Here is a 25,492-nt window from a genome sequence, read left to right as displayed (position 1 = left end):
CTGTTGTTCCCACAAGCCCAGGGACACTAAAGAAACACTAGCTGAGACTCTCATGGGTTCATCACCCAGTAGGTGAAAGTTTCCACTTGCCATGGGTACTTCTTCCCCTGGGGAGAAGGCTAAGGAGACAGTGTGGACTGCTGAAGGTTTACCCTTACATCTGGGTTCCCCTTTCACATGGTCAGTTGACCCACAAACATAACATTTCCCAAATGTCTTGATGAATGGGGGTTTGTTCTGACCTCCATCTGGTTTGGCTCCATATCGTGCACTAGCCTGATTCGTTTTCCCTTATGGTTTACCTTTATGTTGCTGTTTGTGGCCCTCTTTTGGATTGGAGGTATTTCAATTCTCCTTGTTATCTTTCTTTGGCTGCTTTCCCTCATCCTTCTTCTGAGTTACCCCAGAATCCTTTTGAGTAGCCCTGTTGGCAACCCACAAGTCACCAGCCTTAGCTACCTTATTGGGATCTATCTCCTTAGAATCAGCCAAGTTCTGTCTGAGCTCAGGAGAGCAGGTATCATAAATTGACTCCAACATAACAAGATTTCTCATAACTTCATAAGTGTTCACTCTGTAACCCTTGACCCAACCATCTAAATTGTTAAAACATTTACACCCAGATAGCCCAAGGGATACCATCATGCTTTCTGAGTGTCCTAAACCTCTTAAGGTACTGGGAAGGTGTCTTCCCAAATCTAGAAATTAAAGCTAGCTTCACACACTCATAATCCATCCTATCCACCTCCCCCAACTCCATCACAACATCAGATGCAACAGTGGGTAGCCTAGAGAAGAGCCAAGGAAGCAACTGATTCCCTGTAATGTCTTGAATCCCATGGTTATATTCAAACATTGCCAACCAATCCAAATTATCAAGATTAGCCTCATACATACCCACAATTTCTTTAGGCATACAGGGTCTCTTAGGACTGGAAAACCTAGAAGACTCTGGGAGAGAAGCATTTTAAATAGACAACATTTTCATTTCTGAGGCATGGTTCATCTCCATTTCTCTGAGCTTAAGTTCTTGGTGCTTTTGTTCAGTTTGAGCATTTAAACGTTTAAATTCTAATTCAAGCCTCACCTTTTCTAGAGCAATGAATTCAGGACTGAGTGTAGGACCTGTAGGGGTCCCAGTGGACAAAGGTTGAGGTTGTTGAGCAGGTAAAGGAGCATTGAGGCCTACATTGTGGGACATAGCTGTTTCATCTAACTCATCAATAATAGACACATTATCATCCTCATCATTTTCCACATTTGCTAGGGGTCAGGTATTTCAGACCCACCCTCCAGACTTTGTTTCTCTAACAACCTTTCAATCAATTCAGACTTTTTGCCTTTAACAGAGAGATTCCTTTCTCTACACAGATTTTTCAGATAATCCACAGTGTAACTAAGGAGGGTCTCCTGACTGTAGCTTTCAGTTGTAATGTGATTTACATCCTTCTCTTCCTACGATTCTGATGATGAAGTCAGAGGGTCCTTGTTTACAGATAAGATTCTATTTGTGTCAGTTAAGAGTTTGTTTGAGTTGCTTCAGGAACACCGTTTGCCTGGGGGTCCTTATTTCTGTTATCTTTCAATAAATATCATAAGAATCATTACGAGGCGTACATTACTTCACTTCCAACAATGGCGACGAGGATGGGATAGTGTGGGACCCCCAGCAACTGGATATCGTACACCGCTCCGCTACGCTGAGCGTCGTAGTGGTCACCGTGGGACAGAGATCCTGATGCTTTTGCCTTATCCTGTTTGGGTAAGGACAAACGCTGCTCTGCCCCGCCGTGGGTCGTAGCGGCCATCGTGGGATTGAGATTCTGTGCTCCTCTTCAGCCTTCCTACGTAAGTGGCACCAGCCCCTCCCCCATAGTTCCTCCGAGATTGCTGCAGCCTTCGGGCGCTCCCAACGAGGCCCTGTGAAGAGCAGTTTACACGGTTACACTGTTGCGCGTCTCTCGGCAGATCGGGAGAAGCAGCTGGGACATACTGTATAACACTGGTAAGGAGGCGCGCGGTCAAGATTACCTCGGTACGAATTGCTGTCTTGGAGTGCACTGTAAGATTTCAGTCTGCATCAAACCGCTTTCCTTACACTGTGCCCTTCAGACAGGGCGAGGGGGGGGGAGCATACTGAAGAGGCGTGTAGTATGAGAAGCATCCTGCTGGAGCACAGGCAATACCCTCAAGTCTTTAGAGTTATGTTTCCTGTTTGGAAGAGCTGAAATCAAAGGATATGAGCTTGTGAAGAGGGGAATCTGCAACAGTCAGAGCGGCATTAAAGAACATTTACACTGGAAGTTTTAAAAAAAAAAAAGAGGAAGAAAGAATTAGAGCCATCAATGCACTTTGTAGCAGTGAAGCCATTTGTGAAAGAATATCACAAGGTCAGCATCAGTGGTGTCTGTGTCGCGTAAAGCAAAGCGAGGGTGCCACAATATTTGAAAAGAGTGACATTAAGTGTTTGGTCCAGGATTGCCAGGCACTATTCATGTCAAGTTTTGCAAACCAGCAAGTTGGCATCTTTTAAGCAACCAGAGCGGCACTTTGACTCAACCACATAGAATAGCTGCATACATACTTTGGGTGCACTGACCATTGCAACAAGGCCTGGCAAGCAGTATATCTTTGGCACTCCAGTGATATCGAGATGGCTTTTCCTGGCATAGCGGGGCCGTCTATATTTATGTCCACACCTGGTTCTGCAAAAATTGTATGGGCTCAGTGGCGCAAGGGTTTTATGCACTATCTCAAGGCTGAGGGTGGAAATTCATTTGCCAATGAGAGGAAACTGGGTCTGCTTTTACATTTCCTAGGATACGAGGGACAAAGGATTTTTGAAACACTTCCTCAACCATCTGGTGATGGTAGTGGAGACGCAATGAATGAGTTTGATGCCGCACTTCTCAAATTGGATTTACACTTCAATCCTAAAACAAGTACGATTTTGGAGAGGTTCAATTTTTGCACTTGGGTACAAGATCAAGGGGAGTCTTTGGAGGAATATGTGACCGCATTGCGGCATTTGGCCTTAACATGCAAGTTTCAAGGGTCGTTATATGAGCACATTCGTGACCAATTCATGACTCACTGCAATTCCAATAAAATTTGTGAAGAGCTGTGGCTGAGGGATGAACCCAACCTCAGTGAAGTATTGGACATTGCGAAACGTGTAGTCTCTAGCTTGTGTGGCTAAATTATCTAAGGGAGCATCCAATGAGGTGAAAGAGAGCAAAACAGATATACTAAATGTGGTTGATGCAAAGAACAAAAGAAGAGAGAAGTAAAAACAGTCAAATCGCAGAAGTGTAGAAGACAAAAGAAGACACGGAGGACAGCAAAAAGCAGATAGAAAGGATGAAAGACTTTGTTTCCATTTTGCAAGTAACACCCACTTTGTGTCATCAGTGGTATGCCCAGGTCGAAGAACCATTTGTGCAAAATGCAAAAGAAAAGGGCACTTTGCGAATTGTTGTAAAAATTATCAGATGGGCCAATTTAACAGCAAAAAGGTGCTGTATGTCAACAAGGATGAAAAAGAGGAAAGATCGTCAGATGAAGATACCGCACCACCATTGCAGAATGTTATTATCAATACAATAAATTGTGTGTTGAATGGAGAGAATGAGGATGAGTGTGACCACCCATATGCCGATGTGATAGTAAATGGACACATGGTATGTATGATGGCGGATTCAGGTTCTAAGATTACCTTAGTGTCGAGACAAGTGTTTGAGAAGGAATTGAAGGGAGAAACAGTAAAATTGTTCAAACCTGATATCAATCCTGGAGGGTATAATCAGGACAAAATTGAGTTGTTGGGATATTCACTGGGAAGATTTGAATTTAAAGGGCGTGCTTGTGATGGGAAAGTATACGTCACCCCAAGAAGGGACAAACTTTGATCGGTTAAAGAGAACAAAAGAATTTAAATATCAGACTTGACCCCAATGGTGAAGAGCAGGTGTTAATGGTGTCAGGCACTCCTGTCACGAAGCATTCCAAGGTGTTAAGTAAAACCTTGGGGAAAATTAGAGGAATGCAACATCAGATAATATTAAAAAGGGGAAGTATTCCCGTGGTTGCAAAACTCAGACCCGTTCCGTTTGCATTGCGTGGTGGTGTCAAGAATGAATTGCAAACATTTTGAGAATGGGTGTGATAGAAAAAGCAGGTGGTGTGGAATGGATTTCTCCAGTCGTGGTTGTAAAGAAAGGGTCTGGTGAGTTGGGGGTCTGCATTGACTTGCGTGAGTTGAATAAATGTATTTTAGTTGATAGGCATCCGTTGCCAAATATGGGAGAGATGTTGTCAGGTGTGGGACGTGGAAAAGTTTTTACCAAACTTGATATGGCCTCATCTCATATTCAGGTTCAGTTGGAGGAGGGGTGCAGGAAGCTGACCGCTTTTATTACACATGAGGGGGTCTACCAATTCAAAAGAATGTCATTTGGCTTAACTTCGGCTTCATCTGCCTTTCAAAAAGTGATGGATCGGCTGTTAAAGGATGTGAGAGGTGTCTTCTGTTTTCAAGACGATGTACTGATCTGTGGTGAGACAAGAGGAACATGACAACATTCTGAACACTGTGTTAAGAATATTTGAAGAGAGAAGAATTACATTAAGAGAAGAAAAGTGTAAGTTTGCGATGGCCAAGGTTGAATATTTGTGGCATGAAGTTTCATGTGAGGGTGTGAAGCCGAAAGAGAGCCTTGTAGATTCTACAAAGCAGGTTGAGAGACCGACTAGTAAGGCTGAACTACAATCGTTTCTCAGCATGATGGAGTTCTACCAAAAGTTTGTCGAGAACTATGCAGCTAAAATTCTTGAGATGAGAAAGCTATTAAAGAAGGGCTGGGAGTTTGTGTGGAATGAAGCTTGCGAATTAGAATTCCAAAGCATAAACAATTAAATAGATTTAGCTAAGCCTTTGGGGTGTTTTGATACTAAGAGAACCAGCATAGTTACTGTGGATGCAAGTGAGGGTGGATTAGGTGCTGTTCTTTCACAGAAATGTGATAATGGCTCAGAAGTGGTGATTGCTCATGCATCTCGTGCATTGAGAGGTGCTGAGGTGCGTTACTCTGTTTTGGAAAAAGAAGCCTTAGCCTGTTATTGGGCTGTATAGCGTTTCAAGAATTTTGTATGGGGAACCGAATTTGTATGGATTGACCACAAACCCCTAAAGCTAATTTTTGAGAGTAAAGGCTTGGACAGGGTGTCTCACAGGGTAGCAGGATGGGACACCAGAATGCAGGGCCATATGTTTCAGATGCAAGTGATTCCAGGGAAGCAAAATATTCTGGCGGACAGCTTGTCGAGAGTTAAAGTAGCCTCCTGTGAGGTTGAGGAGGAGGCCGATATGGAAATGGTGTTTGTGAATTCCGACGGGATAGTGTCTAAGGAACAATGGCTTGAAGAAGTGAAGAAAGATACAGACATGAGCAAGGTGATAACTTATGTGCTGTCCTCGGTGTGGCCTAAAAAGGTGGATTTGGTTGAAGGTGAGAGGTCATTCTGGGAGGTGAGGAATGAATTGTCAGTGTCGGATGGTATATTGTTCAGGTGGGAGAGAGTAGAAGTACCCAAAGGCATTCGCTCCAAAGTGATTGATTTGGCTCACAGTGGACATGTTGGTATTTCCAAAACTAAAGGGATTTTGAGGTCTGATTACTGGTGGACGCGGTTCGACAGAGATATAGAGAGGTGTCTCAATGAGTGTCTTATGTGTATCAAATCTGGAAAGGGAAGTGAAGCAAGGAAGCAACCTCTAGTAGACGTGGGTGTTCCCTCAAAGGTGTGGAGTGATTTGGCCATGGCTATTTTAGGTCCCGTCCATTTGGGGTATGGTAGAGGCAAGTTTATAGTTCTTGTTATTGATTTGTTTTCCAGGTGGTGTGATTTCAGAGGGGTGAGGGAAATTTCGGGAGAGAGTATGGTGGATGTTTTGCAAGGAATTTTCGCAAGTGAGGGTGTCCCGGAAAAGTATACTCACTGATGATGGTACACAATTTACTGGTGGATGTTTTCCCATGCATCTTAAAAAATGTGGTGTAAAGCATAAGAAATCTGCTTTATACCATCCTGAGACTAATGGTGTTGTCGAGAGAATGAACAGGTGCGTAATGGAAAGTATTCGCATGGCGCAGGCGTGTGGATATGACAAGATGGTTGTCCTTCAAAGGAGATTGTGGGCTTTGCGCATGGCACCCCATGAAACCACAGGGTTGTGTCCTTTTGAGTTGATGAGAGGACGCAAGCTATACTCCATGGTGAGTCCTCCATGTTTGGGAAGGAGTAGAGAATCTGATTTGGTTATAGATGAAGTGAGGAACATGTTAAAGGATAAAAAAGGAGATGGGTTATGCACAAAAATGAGAGAAGAGGTATGAAGGAGTTACGTGTAGAGTGTGGTGGTTGGGTGAGGATCAAGAAGGGAATTGTAAAAAAAAAAGGAGATCCTATATATTCTGATCCAGTAAAGGTTGTTGCTGTATTGAAGGGAGCTGTGGGAGTCATGGGTGGTCAGGTTTGCAATAAGAAAAGAATTGCGGTAGTTAAGAGGGTTTGTACATGACTTAGATTGTGTTCAAACTGTTGTGTGTTGTGTTTCATTAAAAAGGGGAAAATGTGTTGTAATGTGACTTACAGAATGTATTGATGTCACATGGAATCCTTCTATTCCTACAATTCTGATGATGAAGTCAGAGGGTTCTTGTTTACAGATAAGATTCTATTTGTGTCAGTTAAGAGTTTGTTTGAGTTGCTTCAGGATCACTGTTTGCCTGGGGGTCCTTATTTCTGTTATCTTCCAATAAATATCATAAGAATCATTACGAGGCATACAGTACTTCACTTCCCAACACTTTCCATATCAGACATGATTAATATTGCATTTTAGTGATGTTTAGCCTTGTGGTTAGTTGATCCAAGGTAATAGCAGCACTCTAAGTGTAATCATTATACTTGATCCTCACGGCTGTACACCAGTGTTAGGCAGAATTATATGCAGTACCTTTGGGAGCACCACACAAAATTAGGACTACAAGTGACAGTACAAATTCACCTTTGGTATAAGCCTGTAATACACAGTAAAGTGGTAGCGATGGTTGAGCAGCCAGACGTATCTCAAGAGCAAAGTGAGCAGTATCAATAGTTACACAAAGGACAGCAATTACTATGATTCAAGCAAACACTGACTCAAGGTTTCTGAGAAAAAGAATATACATTTATTTACACATCAGCAATAAAACATTTCACTATTATCAAGCAGTTGAAAAATCACAATCTTAATACACTAAAACGCACCCGATAGATTCTGGACAAGTTAAGCTCAAAATGAAGTGTGAGCAAAATGGCACTCCAGTAATTTAAAAGGGAGGGAAAGACAAAGTTAGACAGAAATTGAGCAGCACCAACAAGTAAGTAAGCAGTAAGTAAGCAGGGAAATCTAGAAAAAAGAACAACAGTGAGGAAATCAAATCGAGGGGCCTGGCCCAAAGTCAATGGACCAAAGTCTTTGCAGAAGATCACACAGTTCAGGGTAGTTTGCGGTCAAGTATTTGCCAAGAGTTCAGAGCTAAGTTGGTTGGACGAAAAGTTACTTTAAAGAATAAAGAAGGACAAGCCCTCAGACCGCGGCTGGTGAAAGTGTGTGAAACGAACAACTGGGTTAGCAGAGTACCTTTAGAGCAGAAGAATGCTGTAGCTGAGGCATACATTCATGGCAGGTCCTGCAGGCTCACGGTTCCTGAAGCGATTGTCAGACTGACAAGAAGGAGGAAGACTGGAGGATCCTGCACTGCCCAGGGAAGAAACCAGCAGCAGAGCAAAGCGACAAATAAAAGGTGTGCTCCTTAAAACGCAAGCAGGGTTTGTTCCTCCTGGCTATCTGGTTCACTGTAGCTCTGTACAGCAAATTCGACCAGAGGAGGGAGGCCTGGCTAGCAGTTTCGCAAACTGGTTGTTCCCACCAGCTCAAGGGGAGAAGATTCCTTGCAGATCTTCCCTGTCGTCGAAGTTTAAAGATTCGGACCCGCAGAAGGGCTTCACTGGGAGGTTTAGTTGTGGTAGAGGTCCTCTTCTGTCAGCTTCTCTTCGGTTCTCTCGATCCAGTGGTGACTCTGCCTTCTCAGTCCCAGAGACCTGCTTTCTATGCAGTTTTCCCCCATTCACACAGCCTGGCTGTCAATCACACAGCAGGGTGGCTGTCCTGTCGGGACAGTCACCACAGCCAATCATACCAGAATGCAACATGGGTCTCCAAGGAGACCCTGCGCAGGGAGTCTCAAATCCCTCCCTTACATCCTGTCCCCCTCAGACATTCAGGCGCCTTAGGTGGACTTCTGTGCAGAAGCCTGCGAAAGGTCGACAAACAAAAGAACCAAACCTGGTTTGGCGCACAGAATAAAACACGAGAAAGACTTTTACAAAAAGAAATGGCGAATAAACCCAGTCGGAACCATATAAAAACATATATGGTCCAGCGGGTTTAAGTTCGAGGCTACCAAGATAGCCTAAAACAATATCAAGGCTATATAAATAACTGCGGTAGGAAAAATAGGGTAGTTACCACTGCCACTAGCCAATTCTTAATGAAAAAGGAACAAAACAATGTTCCATGAAAAACAAACAAAAAGGGATAACTATTAACACTTTCCAGAACTCTATGAAAAATAGTTTGTACTGGAACTGTGAGCTTTAAAAGACTAATAAAATCAATGGCAAATGTACATGTTCTGGGAGACAGTAGTCAGTCCCAGAAAATAGAGTCGGAGTTTGAGAAGTTTAAAAAGACAATCCTGTGTCACTGCACTGAAGGTGCTGTGTAACACACAGTAAAAAGATAATGCCTATGGAGTAGGTGAGGCTCCATAGTCTATGAACACAAGAACATGTTAAACACACACAGCAAAACACATGTACGAGTGGAAAAAAGGCTCACACTCCTACTAGGTGAAAAAAATAAATCCTACAAATCCAGCAAAGTTGCTGAGGGACTCAGTAGCTAAGGGAAATTAGGCATTCTGGAGAATTCTCACTAAAAAAGGTGAGTCCTGAAATCAGTAAAAACTCATACTTTTTGTGTGTGCTAGAGGATGTTGAAGACAGGTACTATGCTCCTATCGCTGTGGAAGAAAAATGTAATGCATTTGTAATGATTGACACGGGTGCCCAGGCCACAATAATGTCCAAGGAGCTAGTATAACGTATCAATGAAGGGAGATCTCCACAAAATCACATAAAGGTGAGACAAAACGAAGGCCCTGTGCACAACTTCAATGGTGAGGAAATACATATCCAAGGGGTCACGGAGGATGACCTAAAGATAGGGAAGCATAGGATGAGACAGGAAGTATTGATCACATATATCAGTGAGATACCTTTCCTGATAGGGACAAATTGCTTGAAGAGGTTTTCGCCCCTCATTGATGAGGTAAATGAGGTCTTATGGTCCCTAGCCAAAAAAACATTGAGGCCTAAAAAAGTGATGTCACAAAACATCAGTATAAAAGAATGCCATGCTGTGGCTAAGTCAGAAACTGCATTGGAAGTATATCTTCAGAATGGCTGTGTGCCTAGTGTCACTGTCATTCTCATGTGTGAGGGTGAAATGCGAGGTGAAAAAGAGAAGCAGTCTCTGGAGATTTATTTGGACCCCAATAAAAAATGTCAAACAGAAATAGATGAAAACACATTGCGCTTTTATTTAAAAGAAGAGAAATGCAAGTCCAATGTCACTCCAGAGATAAACACAGAAAAACACATTTCAACTCTTTTTGAAATACACATGGGATATGGGCAGCCATGGATGCCTATCCATATAAATGTGCATTCTGAAATGAAAGAAGCCACTTTAGCACTTGAGCAGGAACGAAGTTTAATTAATGAGAACATACTCCAGCAGATAAATCACAAGGAGGAGATCCCAACATTCAGAATAAAGAACCAACACATTTTTGGGTTGGATGATCCGGAGTCAGGAAATAGGGTTGTAAGAAGATGCATGTTAAAGATTACAATTGGTCCTAAGAGTATCCACCACAATGTCTGGATCTTAAGTGGGACACACAATTAATTTTATGTGGGAAATGACATTATGCACAGAATGTGTACAGTGTTAGACTTCCTTAATCATAAGATCTGGTCCAGATTGGGAGAGGCTGTGCCTGAATTTGATGACAAGAGGCAAGCTTATCATTGCGCGCAGATGGCACCATATGAAATTGAATTGCAGGTGAGAAAGGATATTACCATCTCCGCATTTACCAGACAAGTTACAATAGCGCTAAAATACAGAAAGGGACAACAGTTAAAAGATTCTGATCCATTTGTATGCCTAAATGAATCAATGGGGCAGCAGGGGCTAGAATGTGAATATACACCACTGGTAGAGAATGGGGGTGGACCCATTAAAATCCTGGTGGACAATAAAGGATGTCAGACATTCATTTACAGGAGAATTCAGTGATAGGAATGGAAATACTAAAATCCTATTATACTGCAGATTTTAGTAATGCATTGATTGGGAACATCCCTGTAAGGTATGGCACTGCGCAGGGCGAGTTGCCAGAATCCTTGGACTCTCAACCTAAAGGAATCTTTAAAGTGCAGTCTGTGTATCCTTATTAATCAAGTGAAACAGTGTGCTGTCATCAAGATTTAAATGCGAGTAAAACAGAAAAGCAGCATATTGAAATGGAAGTCAATATTCCAAGATATTTAAATGTGTCGACTCTCCAAAGAGATACAGCCACAAGGTTAGAGGAGAGTACAGAGTTGTCTCTGTTGGAGGACTTCCCAGAATTCTCTAAAATGGTAGAAGAGCAGGTTCAAGCTGCAGATGCATGCACCAATGAAGAAGAAAAGGATAAGTTGAGAAAAGTATTTATGGAGTTTAAAGAGATTTTTGCCAAAGACGCATGTTATTTTGGCTTAACAGATTTACATGTTGCCACGTTACCAGAAGGACATGGTAGGGAACCTGTATTTGTGCGACAATATTGGTTGCCCCAGGCATGTTTGGAATCACTAGCTGAAATAATAAAAACTTTAGAATCCAGAGGGATCATTAGGCCCATTCATAGCACATCAAACACTCCCATAGTAAGTGTGTTAAAACCTAATGGCCGATGACGTTTGTGCGCAGATCTATGAGAATTAAACAAAAAGTTACCTGTGTCAAGGTGGCCACTTCCATTTATTGATCAGGGTTCATGGGTCAAAGGTGTTTACCATGTTAGACCTTACAGCTGGATACTGGTGTGTACCACTGACTGAACATATCCAAAATGTGTTTTCATTTTCTTTTGACAAATCCCAATATGCATGGTCCCGGACACCTTTTGGATATGTCAGTAGCGGGAGTGAATTAGGGATATTCCTCAGCAGGGCGCTCCCAGGTGCGGCAGAAAGAGGGACAATAGTTTACGTGGATGATGTGCTATAGGAAAGATACCAATGCATCACTACTATAATAATATACCACAATAAAATACCACTACATATCACAATAATAACACACCCTAAGATTAGGTGTAACTCTTCCAAGAAATATATATCTAACATATTTGGTGCATTGGCTGGTAAATCAAACCCGGGTCAACTGCTTGGAAGGCAGCTATACTCACCACTATACCACCAACTCAATGAGAATTTAAAAATTCATTTCAATGAGATTAGACAAGTGCTTAGCCAGTTACAGAAGGCTGGAGCCAAAGTATCTTTACAGAAAGTGCAATGGTGTAAAAATAAAGTGAACTTCTTAGGTCATGAGGTGACTGAAAATTGATGAAACCTACAAAAGAAGAAGGTGGAGGCAGTACATACATTGAAAGATTCTACTAATTTGAAGGGGTTAAAAAGTTTATTAGGGATGACAGGTTAAAACAGGAAATGTATTGAGAATTATGCAGAGATTACACAACCTTTAACAAAATTACAAAAGCAGGGTGTACCATGGAAATGGGAAGAAGAGCAATGTGAAGTGGTGGCCAGGCTAAAAGAATGTCTCATGAAGGCATCATGTCTGGCGTATCCAATAAAGAATCAGGATTTCTTTGTAGAGATAGGGTTCACTGATCAATGTATGTCAGCCATATTATATCAAAAGCATGATGTTAATAACAAAACTATTGCATATGCTAGCAAGGCCTTGTCACAGGTTGAAACCAAGTTCAGTGAATGTGAGAAAGCACTCATAACCACTGTCTGGGCATTATAACATTTCCGTCCTATAATTCAAGGGGAAGGAGTATTTATTGAAACAAATCACCAGCCCCTGCAATTTCTGCAAAGCAAGATAATTAGATCAGGGTATTTGGCGCAGTCCAGAATTAAGCCCTGGATGTTGGTACTTCAGGGATTTCCTGTAGAAGTGAGATATGGGCAAAATAAAAAAGAGCCTGTTTGCCCAAAGGCTAGCATATTTGCATGATTGTGCAGCAGAATGTACATCTGAGGGCACAGAAATTGAATTAAGTTTGGATGAGTTTTAACAATCCCCACACAAGGCGTTCAATGAAGTTGTAAGTAGGGATTTACCAACTGTGTATGTATTTATTTATTTATTTGTTTCCATTTATAAAGCGCACAGCTGCCCTAAGGCACCATGGCGCTGTTACAGAATATTCACTTAGGTGCAGGTTACATAGGTACAGTTCTTAGGTACAGGTTCACATAGTTAAAGCTCAGACAATATTCATGTTCAGTGGTTACAGGGGAACAGCAGAGAAAGGTGCGGTCTACTTGAAAAGTTTGGCTTTCAGTGCTTTTCTGAAAGCCATGTGAGAAATTTCTTTTCTAAGTTTGAGTGTTAGTGAGTTCCAGGATTTTGTTGCTAGCACTTCAAAGCTGGACCCTCCAGCTTTCGCTCTGTTAAAGTTGGGGATTGTGAGTTGGTGTGAGTATTAGTCACGTTTAGGTCTGTGGGTTTGTGCTTGATGTATTCGTTCCACTACATAGGGGGGTGCTGACTGAGATAGGCATCTGTGAGTGATTGTGAGTGCCTTGAACATTATGTGCTCTTTGATCGGGAGCCAGTGGGCATCTTGTCTTGCTCTCTCTTGGGGATGCTGAGAGCGGCTCTAAGAGCATTGTTTTGCGCTATTTATAGTCTGTTAATGTTTTTGCAGGACATACCTAGAAGGAGGATATTACAGTAATCCAATGTTGCAACTATGGTGGCTCTGGCCACATTGAGGCAATTTTTGGAAGAGAGGTGTGGTTTTACAGCATTCATAATTTTAGTTGTAAGTGCTGCTAATGATGAGATATAGCTAACTTGTCTATCCATAGACAGAGTGGAGTCCAAGAAAACTCTCAGTGTTTTCACTGCAGTCGAGACTGTGATTACAGTGTTTTCTATTTGGAAATTGCAGTAGTTGCTGTCTAGTTTTTTCAGGGTCTCATTGGGGCTTACCAGTAGGATTTCCATTTTGTCTCCATTGAGACAAAGGCCATTGGCTGCCATCCAGGCCTGGATGTTTGCATATGTATGCTGTAAGGTTTTGAGGTCTTGCTCACAGTCACCAGATAGTGGGAGAAGAATGTGTGTATCATCGGCATAATTGGTGAACGCTATGCCGAATTCTTCTAGGTCATTGAATAGTGGTAAGGTGAAGAGGTTTTAGAGGGCAGGTAAGGTGAACGAACTTTGTGGCACCCCACAACCAATGGGGAATGGCATGGCTGGTGCCTGACCTGAGAAGACCCTCATGGCTCGGCCCTCCAGAAAGGATGTTATCCAGGTGGTGGCTTCTTGGGAGAAGTGGGCGGAGTCTGTAAGGTGTTTCCCTAGGATCTTGTGGTCAACCAAGTCAAACGCTGCCGACAGGTCGAGGAGCAAAAGAAGCGCAGACTTGCCTTTGTCCATGTTTTCCAGTAGCTGATTTTTTAAGTCTAGCAGGGCTGACTCTGTGCCATGCCGAAGACGAAAACCAGAGTGCCTTTTTCCCAAGATGTGCATTTCAAAGTAGGACTGGATCTGTAGATATGCAGCTTTGTCTAGAATTTCCAGCAGGAATGGAACAGTGGTGATGGGCCTATAGTTGTTTGGGGAGTCTGGGACAAATATAGGCTTTTTTAGCAGAGGCCGGACCCATGCTTCCTTAAGGGAGTAGGGTACTGTGCCAGAGGTGAACAAAGCATTAATAAAGGCTGCAATGAAGGGAGCTAATGCTACAGCACAGTCTTTGATTATGCTTGCTGGACATATGTCGCCTTTACACAGCAATGGTTTTATGTGCTTCATGATTAGTAGGACCTTAGGTACGGTTACATCTCTGAAAACAAAAGGTGTTGGGGATTTTAAGTCAGGAGGGGTAGATGGATCTGGCTAGGAGCCAGTGTTTGTTGAGGCAACCTGTTGAAATTAGCCTTAATTTTTCCCTGGAGTAGGTTAATTTTGTTTAGCATTGCGTGTTGGATGTTGTTACACCATTTCTCGTCCTTTTCGGTTTGATGTGTAGACATGGGGAGGGGGACCAGTTCATTGAAGATGGCAAACAATTCCATTCCTTGGATTGGGATTTTGCTTTGTCAATTCTGATGTTATAGGCGGCGGCTTTCGCTGCAGCAATGGTGTTTTTATATTGTTTGAAAATTGTGTGGTAGGAGTCAGATGTGGAGGCAGAGGGGCAAGATTGCCATTTTTTCAGGGCTTGCCTTTGAGTACTTTTAAGTCAAGTAGGTCTTGATTGTACGAGGAGTTAGCATGTTTGATACTTTTTGCTCTTTCTTTCTCTAGTGGGGCAATGGCGTCTACCGATTCTTTGAGAATGGTACAGTTCTGTGGGGTTGTTGGAGAGTGGTAATGCTAATGCTGATCCTTCCAGGAATGGGAGAATTCTGTCTTTGGTGAGCAGTTTTTTTAAATTCTGGCCATGGTAGGCAGGAATTGGAAGGTTTTGTTGAGTTTCTAGACTGGAGTGTATTTGAAAATGGAGGAAATGGTGGTGGGTCCATGGACAAAGGTTGTTGGAGCTGATGTCAACACCACTTTTTGGATGAAACCCAGTTCAAGGAGAGATTTAGCAAAGGCTTTACTGTCTTTAGTATCCTTGAAACCAAGGTTGACATCTCCTAGGAGAATGGCTCTGGTTTTAGTTTTGAGGTGGCTACCTATGAGGTGTAAAAGATTGGCTTGGAAGTCCAGAAGGGGTCCTGGAGGACGGTATACTAAGTGTAGCGTCATGGTGTCGTTAGGCGAGAAGGAGATTTTTACTGAGAGTGTCAAAAATATCTGAAGTGGCAGACTTGATTTGTCTAGCCTTCAGTGTTTCTTTGACAATAAGGGCGACCCCGCCACCTTTGTGTGTGGATCTATCCTGGTGGAGGATGGTGTATCCTGGTGGTAGGGATTGGCATATGGCAGGTCTGGAGGCTTTGTGTAGCCAGGTTTCTGTAATGGCTAGTGCATCAAGCTCCAGGTCAGTGATCAGGTCATGGATTTCTATAGTGTGGGCATGCATGGACCTTGCATTGATGAGTGCAAGTTGGATTTGAGTGGTAGTGTTGTTACTAGATTTAGGTTTTATTGTGACAATGTGGCACACAGTGCTTAGTTCCTGAGTTCTTGACGCCGAGGTAGTTGTAGGAGAGGACGCATGAGGGGTTTGTATATAGATTGTTGTGCATACCATGTGGAAAATAACACAAAAAAAGATCTTGTGGCAGGAATAGGAAATATCTGGTTTAAATGTGTCAACATTCCAAGAATAAGCATGAGGATTGGGCCTAGAAGTAGTCAGGTGGCAGAGTTTGCCGCTATTTACAAAGCAGTCACTACCGCAGAAGAAAATAAACGCAAAGAGATAGTTCTAGTAACTGATTCTGATTATGCACTGAATAGTTTTGTAGAATATTTACCTGGATGGAAGGTAAAAGGTATGGTATACCTCTAACAGAAAACCACACAAATATGGCAATATGATTCAAGCCATAGACAAACTTGTATCAGAAAATGAGTTGGTAATACATTGGAGAAAAATACGTGGCCATTTGAAGACACCGGGTGAGGACACATAGGGGAATGACAAGGCAGATCAGTTAGCCAAAATTGGAGCTGTCATGGGAGAGTTGTATCCTATTTTTTTTAAAACACATTTTATTGGTTTTAACAAGTGCATGGAACATACATGTAGAAAATAAGTAGAGGGCGGTTAATTTGGTAGTGCATACAGTTGTGTTGCGGCATATGCTGCCTTGAGTGTGGATGGAGGGGGGTAAGGGGGAAGGAGGGTACTCATTGATCGTTCATCCATTTTCCCCAGACCTTTTGTAACTTGCGTGGGCAGCCTCTTGCCGTGTAGATTCGTCGCTCCAAGGAGGCGCACCCGGTGACCTCATTCGACCATCGAGTTAGGCTCAGTGCTGCGGCTGATCCCCAGTTTGCAGCAATCAGCCTCTTGCGCGCCCCCAGTGCCACGGCCGTGAACAGTTTCTCTTGCTTATTGAGGTCCGTTTCTCCCCATATCCCAAGCAATATCAGCTTTGTGTCCCTTGGTATTTGGGATGCCACCGTCACAGAGATTGTGCGTGTGCACTTTGCCCAGAAAGTCTGTACCACTGAGCATTCCCAAATTGTGTGGAAGAAGGTGCCCCTTTCGCGCTTGCATCGAAGGCAGACTTCCGCGCCCACCCCACTCCATCTAGCCAGCACAGTGCGGGAATAATATGATCTGTGCAATATCCTGAGCTGGATCAGGTGTAATTTTGCATCGATGCCTATCTTGCGAGGGAACATCAGAGCTTCCACCCATTCCTCCTGTTCCAGCTTGTCCATGTCCTTTTCCCATTTCTCCTTCAGTGTGGTGAGTTCTTTGGTACCGAAGGAGTTGAGGGCTTGGTATAGCGTGGAGGTAACCTTTGAGGGGATGCGTTCCACGAGGATGTTGGTTTCCAGGGGGGAGCAAGGCGGGATCTCTCCCAAGTCCGGAAACTGTGTGTTCATAGCATGGACGAGTTGCGTGTGTCTGAAGCGGTCACCAGGGCCCAAGTCAAAGTTCTCCCTGAGGGTATCAAACTCAACCATGCACCCCCCCTTGGATCACCTGTTCCAGTGTGAGTATCCCAAGCCTTTCCCAGTTTCCCAGGGGCCCCTTTTTTGGATTTCAGGGAGGTATGCATTATGCTAGAGGGGTTGGGCCAGTGTGGGCCTCGAGCCCAGCCGACATGTTTGTGTGCTTCTTCCCATGTGCAGCGGATGTGGAGTGACATGCGTGGAGTTTTGGCCATTTCGTCCCGGGGGCGTACAGCACTTGGAGGGGGGAAAGCGGGTGCATGGCGGACAATTCCATACTGATGTGGGGGAGTGCGCTATCACCATGTAGCCAGTCATTTACCACCCCCATCGGCGCCGCTAGGTAGTATGTGCAGATGCATGGTAGTCCTATCCCTCCCTCCCAAATTGAACGTTGTAGTGTCGTGAGAGCAATTCTAGGTTGTTTCCCCGCCCATAAGAGAGTCTGTATGTGTTGGTCTATTGATGTGAAGATTCCGGGGGGATGGGCAGTGGGGCGTCTGTAAAACGAATAGTAGTCTTGGGAGTGCCATCATCTTGAATAATGCAGTGCTGCCCATTAGGGACAGTGGTAGGGATTGACAGTGGGAGATGTCTGTGGCGAGCCTGTCGAGGACAGGTTGCAAGTTCAGTTGGAGGAACTCCTCTAGCAAGGCGCTAATTCGTATGCCCAGGTACAGGAAGCCACAGATGGAAACCGGGTATGGACAGGGGTCAGGGATCGTGCCTGCTCCCCCCTGGATTGGGCAGAACACTGTTTTCTGGGTATTCACCCTCAGGGCAGAAAACCATTGGTAGTCCGTGAGGATTCATTTGGGAAACCACAGGACAAGAGGCCACTGGTCTGCTGAGGTAAATGAGGAGGTCATCGGCATACAGCGAGACACTGCCTTCCCCTTCCCCAGGCCAGACGAATCCCGACCACCCGCCATCCGTACGGAGCCTGATCGCAAGTGGTTCTATTGCAAGGAGGAACAACAGGGGAGAGAAGGGGCATCCCTGCCTGGTCCCGCGCCTCAGCGGGAAAGATTTTGATTTTCTGCCATTCACCCTGACTTTTGCAATGGGGGATTCGTATAGGAGCTGGGTCCAGGAGATGAAGCCATGTCCGAAGTTCATTCGGTCTAAGATGTCCCACAGATCCTCCCATCCCACAGAATCAAATGCCTTCTCAAAATCGTCCGCTAGTAAGGCTAGCGGGTCAGGTATCTCTGGGGCGCGGTCCAGGGCGAGTTGGAGTCTGCGTAGGTTCATGCGTGTGGACTTATTAGGCATGAATCCACACTGGTCTGGATGGACCAGAGACTCGATCGCTCCCAGTAGTCTGTTGGCTAGGGACGAGCTAGGATTTTGGCCTCCCCATTTATCAGTGATATAGGCCTGTATGAGGTGCATTGCTCAGGGGGTCGTCCCGGCTTGGGCAGCACCACGATACAGGTTTCCCGGAGGTCTGGGGGAAGGGCACTCAGTTCTCTGCTCCGGAGGAACATTCGGTGCATATGTGTGATTAGTGAACTGCTGAGGGAGTTGTATCGTATTGAACATCTACTTGTTGAAATACAGGTAGATACGATAACACACTCCAAATTCCCCAAACAGTTGTGCAGCCTGTGGTGTAATGAAGTTTTGATACTCCAGACCAGAAACTGGTCATAGCGCAAAAGGAGGATCTGATTTTAGGCATATTCTATCTGTTAGAGTCTGAGAAAAATCCTCTGACTGAAGAGACTGTAAAGGGAAAGAGGAGTTGAGGGTGTTTTTAAAAAAACAAAAAGAGAATTAGGTCACAAGATGGACTGATGAATAGAGAATTTGAGACAGCTCAAATACAATGGATAGTGCCCTTGTCATTTCGGGGATTGATGTTACATCATGATGCTATAACTGCAGGACACAGGGGTTCACAGAAAACTTTGGACATTTTAAAAGATTATGCTTATTGGCCACACATGTCTCAAGATGTTGAACTATACACCAGTGGGTGTCTAGTATGTGCACAGTTTCAACCTGCTTCACCTAATCATACAGCATCATTAATGAAAAGAGATTTGACCCTCCCATGGTCGGATTTGCAAATCGACTATGTTGGGCCTGTAAAAAGATCAGCAACAGGAAATTGGTATTTGTTAACTGTACTTTGTTTAATGTCCAAATGGGTGGAGTGCATTCCAGCGCCAGCTTTCAGTGCACAAACAGCAGCCACATTATGTGTCAATTATATTTTTTCAAGATTTGGTTTACCTCAAAGGATAGAGTCAGACTGGGGAAGTCATTTTACTAGTGCATTGATGACAAAAATATGGCAGATTTTAGGTGTGAAAAGAAAACGACACATTTCGTACCGCCCTTCAAGTTCAGGGGGGGGTGGAACGATGTAACAGGTCATTAGTGGATACGTTAAAGAAGTTTGTGGCTGAAGCAGGTTCTAGTTGGGATTTACTGCTTCCTTTGGTATTAATGGCCTTAGGTCGACTCCGCTAAATCAACCAATCTCAGCCCTCATGAAATACTGACGGAAAGAAAAATGGTGTTGCCACGGCATTTACTTTACAAGATCCATGAACAAACCATTGTAAATGCCCCCACAATTAACGAATATGTGGGAGAGTTGAGGAAGCACTTGCAACATGCGTTTGCATTTGTGCAGAAGAATTTGGAAAAGGCTGCTGACAGTGCAAAAACATATATGATAGGAAGACATCTACAAAGGAGTATGAGGTCGGAGAAGAGGGTTATAAATTTTATTTTGGAAATGGAAGACATAAAAACTCTAAATGTATTACAGTGTGGCAAGGGCCATATCAAATTACAGAAAATATATCACTTGTAGTGTAAAATAGCTAAAAAGGAGGGTGAGTTAACAGTGGAACATTTTGTCCATGTAAACCAAATCAAACCTTTCCACCCAAAACATGAGGAGAAGCGGCTTGAACAAGTTGAGGCTAGTTAAAGATAAAGAAGAAAATAATGAGTGCAAAATGGAAGGTTGTCCTAGCCAGGGAGTCAATGTAAATATTACTAGGACATGGAAAGTGCTAAGGGTTTCTAGTATAAAGGTATAATGTGGGGGGAGGTGTGTATTTTTTAAATTGTTTTAGTTGTATGACGTGTTATGTATTGCTCTGATTTGTATAATAGTAAATGTATTTTCAGGTGTTCTAGCATGGCAGACGGGTGCCTATGGTTGCGCTAAATAATAAAAAAAATATAATTTACTTTCAGATGTTCCAGCAGAGGGATGAAAAATGTATTGTGCATGGTACTTAAAGTGTTTTTTTCCTTTTTACTCTGGAAAATTAATTGATCACCTCGTCATTTCCGGATCCTGGGAGTGCTGGACCCCTGGAGGAGGCCACTGGATCGGAGGCCCCTTGTGACTGTCTTTTTTTAATATAATGGTTTTGTAGCTTCGCAGGACCGAAGAAAGGGGGTGAAGATAAGGAGCCCGAGACAGCATAAAAATGATGCCTTTGGAGGAGGTTCCATGGAGTCCCAGACTGGAGGAGTTCCACCAACGACAGCGTTATGTGCATTGGTACGTGAGGTATTTTAATTGTTTGGTAACATGTATCACCTGTTGTCATCAAGCGGTGAGGAAACCGCGAAACAAGTAAACTCTGCTATGCAAGGGCCGTACTTGTTGGGAGAGCCACGATGCTAGTGGATTCTATGAGCCATATGTTGCGCGCATTTATTTAACAAAGACATTTTTCTGATACTGGCTTCCTGAAGTAAAACTAATTGAATGGGGGAGTGCTTTTCAACAGACTGCAGAAGAAACAGTCATATGGACATATATATATGCATATATATATATATTCAGTAAAAAAACTTTGTTAAAGGGACGTTATGGTTAAGTTGCGCTACTAAAAACCTATGAAATTCAGTGAAAAAACGTTGTTAAAAGGGACGTTATGGTTCAAAGTAAAACCGAAAAACCCCTGAAATTCGGCAGTTATGGTAACATAAGCAACCATAACTCGTGCCACCGTGCACTGCTAATTCTAACACCCAGGACATCAAAGATGACATCACAAATGTCATTGATGACATCACATGTGCATTTACTTTTCATAAAAACTCTGTACAAGGGATTCTTATAATGCTGACCAAAAACTGTCAAGGATCATTGGGATACATATCATAAGCTAATTAGTGCATTAAGCAATGCATTGATATAAATAGCATTCTATTATGAAGTTCTATCCAGTATACTAAGCTACTCATGCAGAAACATAGGCAGTGTGTGCAGCATACATGATGAAGGTGCTATATTCATAATCTTGCAATGTTGAATACTGAAATGATAACTGCTTTCTTATTAGAGTTTTGCGTACTGTGAAACATGTAATAAGTAGATAATAAAACCCACTTAATACATAATTATAACAGACAAAACACAAAGAGACAACAACACACACAAATATGAGTATATACAGGGACAGTGAAGTAAACAAAAAAGCAGAAGTAGTAGCAGAAAGAGTTCATAACCTAACTGATTGTCTTTATGCAGAGAAACTATTGCTCTGTTTCAAAGCTGCTACTTACCATATGTATGTGTATCACATGATGTGACTGCACCCAAAGGAAAGGAGAGTGAGTATAATGTATACAAATATGAGCATATACAGGGAAGGTAGAGTAATAAAAATAAAACTATGAGAAAGTGCTGATAACCCTAATGATTATCTTCATGCACAGAAAGGATTGCTCTCTTTCAAGCCTGTGTCTTCCGCTATGTATATGTTTCATATGATGTGACTTGACCCTAAGTCTACAAATATAGGACCTTTTCAATTTTTACTTCCTGACTGTTACTGAAGAAAACTATGTGGCTCCGATATGTCAGTAAAGGATAAAAAGGGAGAGCCAGCCATGTGATGTCATCAGTGATGTCATCAATGACATTTGTGATGTCATCTTTGATGTTCTGGGTGTTAGTGTTAGCAGTGCACGGTGGCGCGAGTTATGGTTGCTTATGTTACCATAACTGCCGAATTTCAGGGGTTTTTCGGTTTTACTTTGAACCATAATGTCCCTTTAACAAAGTTTTTTCACTGAATTTCATAGGTTTTTAGTAGCGCAACTTAACCATAACGTCCCTTTAACAAAGGTTTTTTACTGAATTTCATAGGTTTTTAGTAGCGCAACTTAACCATAAAGTCCCTTTAACAAAGTTTTTTCACTGAATTTCATAGGTTTTTAGTAGCACAATTTAACCATAATATCCCTGACTTCATATACATGTAACATAGAACATACTAACCCCCTCGTAGTGATTGTCATGTCCGCGGACTACCGCCATGTCCGCGGACATATCGAAAATCTGAGCGTGGTGAATGTAAATTTAAATAGTGTGCCCCATTTCCCCTTTGAAGTTGGCTCTGAAAAGAGCCTTTTTTTTTTTACAGATGCTTGACAGACACCTGTTATTTTGTATTTTTTTTCTTGTTTTTTTTTCTTACTTTACTCCTAAAATCTTCACATAACCTTCTCCAAAGCAACCCTTACATTCCAAAATAGAAAGGCATTTCCCGTAAAAGATAAAGAAATGCCATCTTCTTTAAAATTAACAGCATTACTGGCATCAATATTCTCATTATTACAGAAGAACATACCAGCTCTAAGCATGAAGGCACACATGCCTCGGTTGATGACACACCTAGCAATGTTTTGCTGAGGACAAACAACTGAACTATTGTCCCATATTGCCCTAGGTAGTAATCCAGAAAAAATTACTTTCGCATTTGGAAGGATCTTCATTACGGTTTGAACCAAGCGTTCCAAATCCGCCAACAAAGTAGGGGCACTGACGTTGCCCAAATGGAAAGCACCACAGTGCAAAACTACCACATGCGGACTGTTCATCGTGGCCATATCCTCACAAACTTGTACAATTCCCTGTACATTGCAATCAGGCACAGTGCTCCACACCACCTCCACTCCTTTCACATCAAAGTTCTTTGCAACATGCCTGCATTGAGTGCACTGTTGTAAACCATGTACAAACATATCTCCGAGCACCAACACCCTGACTTTCTCCACTTCTGCCATCTTCACTACACACAGTCTCTTTGAACACAAATCCACAACCTGAACATCTGATTGGCTGATCCGTACAGTCTTCTTTCCATGTTGGATTTCCTGGAAAAACCCGGATGTAGCACGCCCTGTCCACGAACAGCCGCGGTATCCGCGGACGGCGTCCACTTTACTCTCTGTGCCATTCCCTCATTGCATACAGCTAAGCAATCACACAATACGAATAACGTCCTCAGAACACCCCCATTTTGTGAATTTTTGAACATTTCAGGACAATTATCATTTCATTATTCAACATATTAACATTACAAATATTATACTTTCATCTTGTACTCTGCACACAATGCTATGTTTCTCCATTAGTAGCTCAGTATACTAGACAGAATCCCATAATACAATGCTATTTATATCAATGCATCGTTCAAAGCACTAATAACGGTATGATATTTATTGCAATATCCTTGACACTTTTTTCGCAACATTATAATAAAAATCCCTAGTACACAAATTCCATGAAAAGTACATACACATGTGATGTCATCAGTGATTTCATCAATGACATTTGCGATGTCATCTTTGATGTCCTGGGTGTTAGTCTTAGCAGGGCACGGTGGTGGCGCGAGTTATTTTTCATAGCTTACCATAACTTGCGATTTTCAGGGGTCTTTCGGCTGTACTTAGAACCATAACGTCCCTTAAACAAACTTTTTTTAATATCACGCAAACAAGAAACAAACATGGCGTGCAAAAACCAACTTCTACAGATGGCTTTACACAGAATGTTGCAAAGTAAGAATTTATGCTCGTTCACAGTGAAGGTCAGCTGCTTCCATTTTTTTCTCGGGGCCCCGGAGAGGCTCACGAAGCGGACTATAAGGTTGTATTGTGTTTTGACCTTGACAGACAGAGATTGTGATGAAAGACTTCTCTTGAAGGAGTGTTGCTAAAACGTAAGAGAAGAGAAGGATGAAATTTCTGAAACGAAACCACTTTTATATATTATATCACTATGCGAAAGATCGTACGCACACGCGGAGTCGTATTTTGGGACTGCACTACTCGTCGACAATGGAAATTGCAATTGTACTGTAAGTAACCCTTTAGATTATTTTATACCAAATATAATTACAATAGCGTAGCATTAAAGACCGCTCAAGTTGAACTTGTTCGTTGAAAGTGGCATAATGTTTTCTACCGCGCACTATCACCGTCAAATTGATCCCCTGTCATTTAGAGGGCTCTGAAAAAGGCAGACGACACAGGGTGGGTTAATAGAAATAATTTAACCGGTCTATAGGCGGTCAAGCGCTCTACTCGCTGTGCCACTTCACTGTAGCCTGTCAAGTGGCACAGCGAGTACAACGCTCGCTTTGACATCCGTGCACAGCTTGCTAACGCAAGTTCGAATCCCGGCAAGGCCAAACTCAGCCTTTCATCCTTCCGTGGTCGATAAATGAGCACCACACACCATGGTTAATAATAAGCACCGCTTAGATACCTCACGGTTCTTAGCGCTATATGAATGGGAAAATATTATTATTTTATTATTAACATACTCCGTTGCACTATCTTCGATAGCAAATAGTTTCATGCCCTAATAAATAAAATGATGATTTTTAATGAAGATCGGCTAGTGAGACTAATTTATGTTTTTTAAAACAGGTACGTGGCCCCATTTTGCCTATGTCACGATTTACAGACTGCAGCAGATGGGGTCTTCAACTGCCAGGTGCAGGTCCAAATATGCAACTTCATGACCCTCACCATTTTATGGGACAATCGGCAAGGACCAATATGCCCTTACGCAGTACTAGCGGCTACAAACAACATGCCAACCAATAGGGTGGTCTAATGGCTCGTTGTTGGAGCAACCTTCCGATTATCAGAGCGACCATTTACTGCTTTTATCATAAACCAACAGCCTATCTACCGCAAAGGAACAACGCGTGGGTCAAAATAAACTTTTGCTGATCGACAACAGAGACAATAGCAAATCGCTGAATATTCACTAAACATTTCATGTGAAATAAATGTACTTTGCCAAATGTACAATCCTGCTGTTTACTTTTAAACCAAAGTTTCATATTCCGAATTGTGGCGCACTGAGTTGTAAGCTGATCTAACACCCTCTGTACCGCAAAGGAACATCGCGTGCCTCAACATGAACTTTTGCGGATCGACAACAAAGACAAATGCAAATTGCTGAATATTCTCTAAACATTTGATGTCAAATAAATGTACTTTACAAAATTTACAATCTTGCTGTTTGCTTTTAAATCACTGTTTCATATTCTGAATTGTGGTGTGTTGTGACATAATATGTTTTGTCTTCCGGGTTCTGTGTAAAGTCACTTAGGACTGCAGAGAACTGGGCACGTTTGATGACGCACCCTGTAACGTCACGGAGAGAGGCGGGGAATATGAATG

The sequence above is a fragment of the Ambystoma mexicanum genome, chromosome 5q, assembly GCF_040938575.1.
Source record: "Ambystoma mexicanum isolate Mex_15411 chromosome 5q, UKY_AmexF1_1, whole genome shotgun sequence".
Taxonomy (NCBI): Eukaryota; Metazoa; Chordata; class Amphibia; order Caudata; family Ambystomatidae; genus Ambystoma; species Ambystoma mexicanum.
This window is presented reverse-complemented; position numbering follows the sequence as displayed.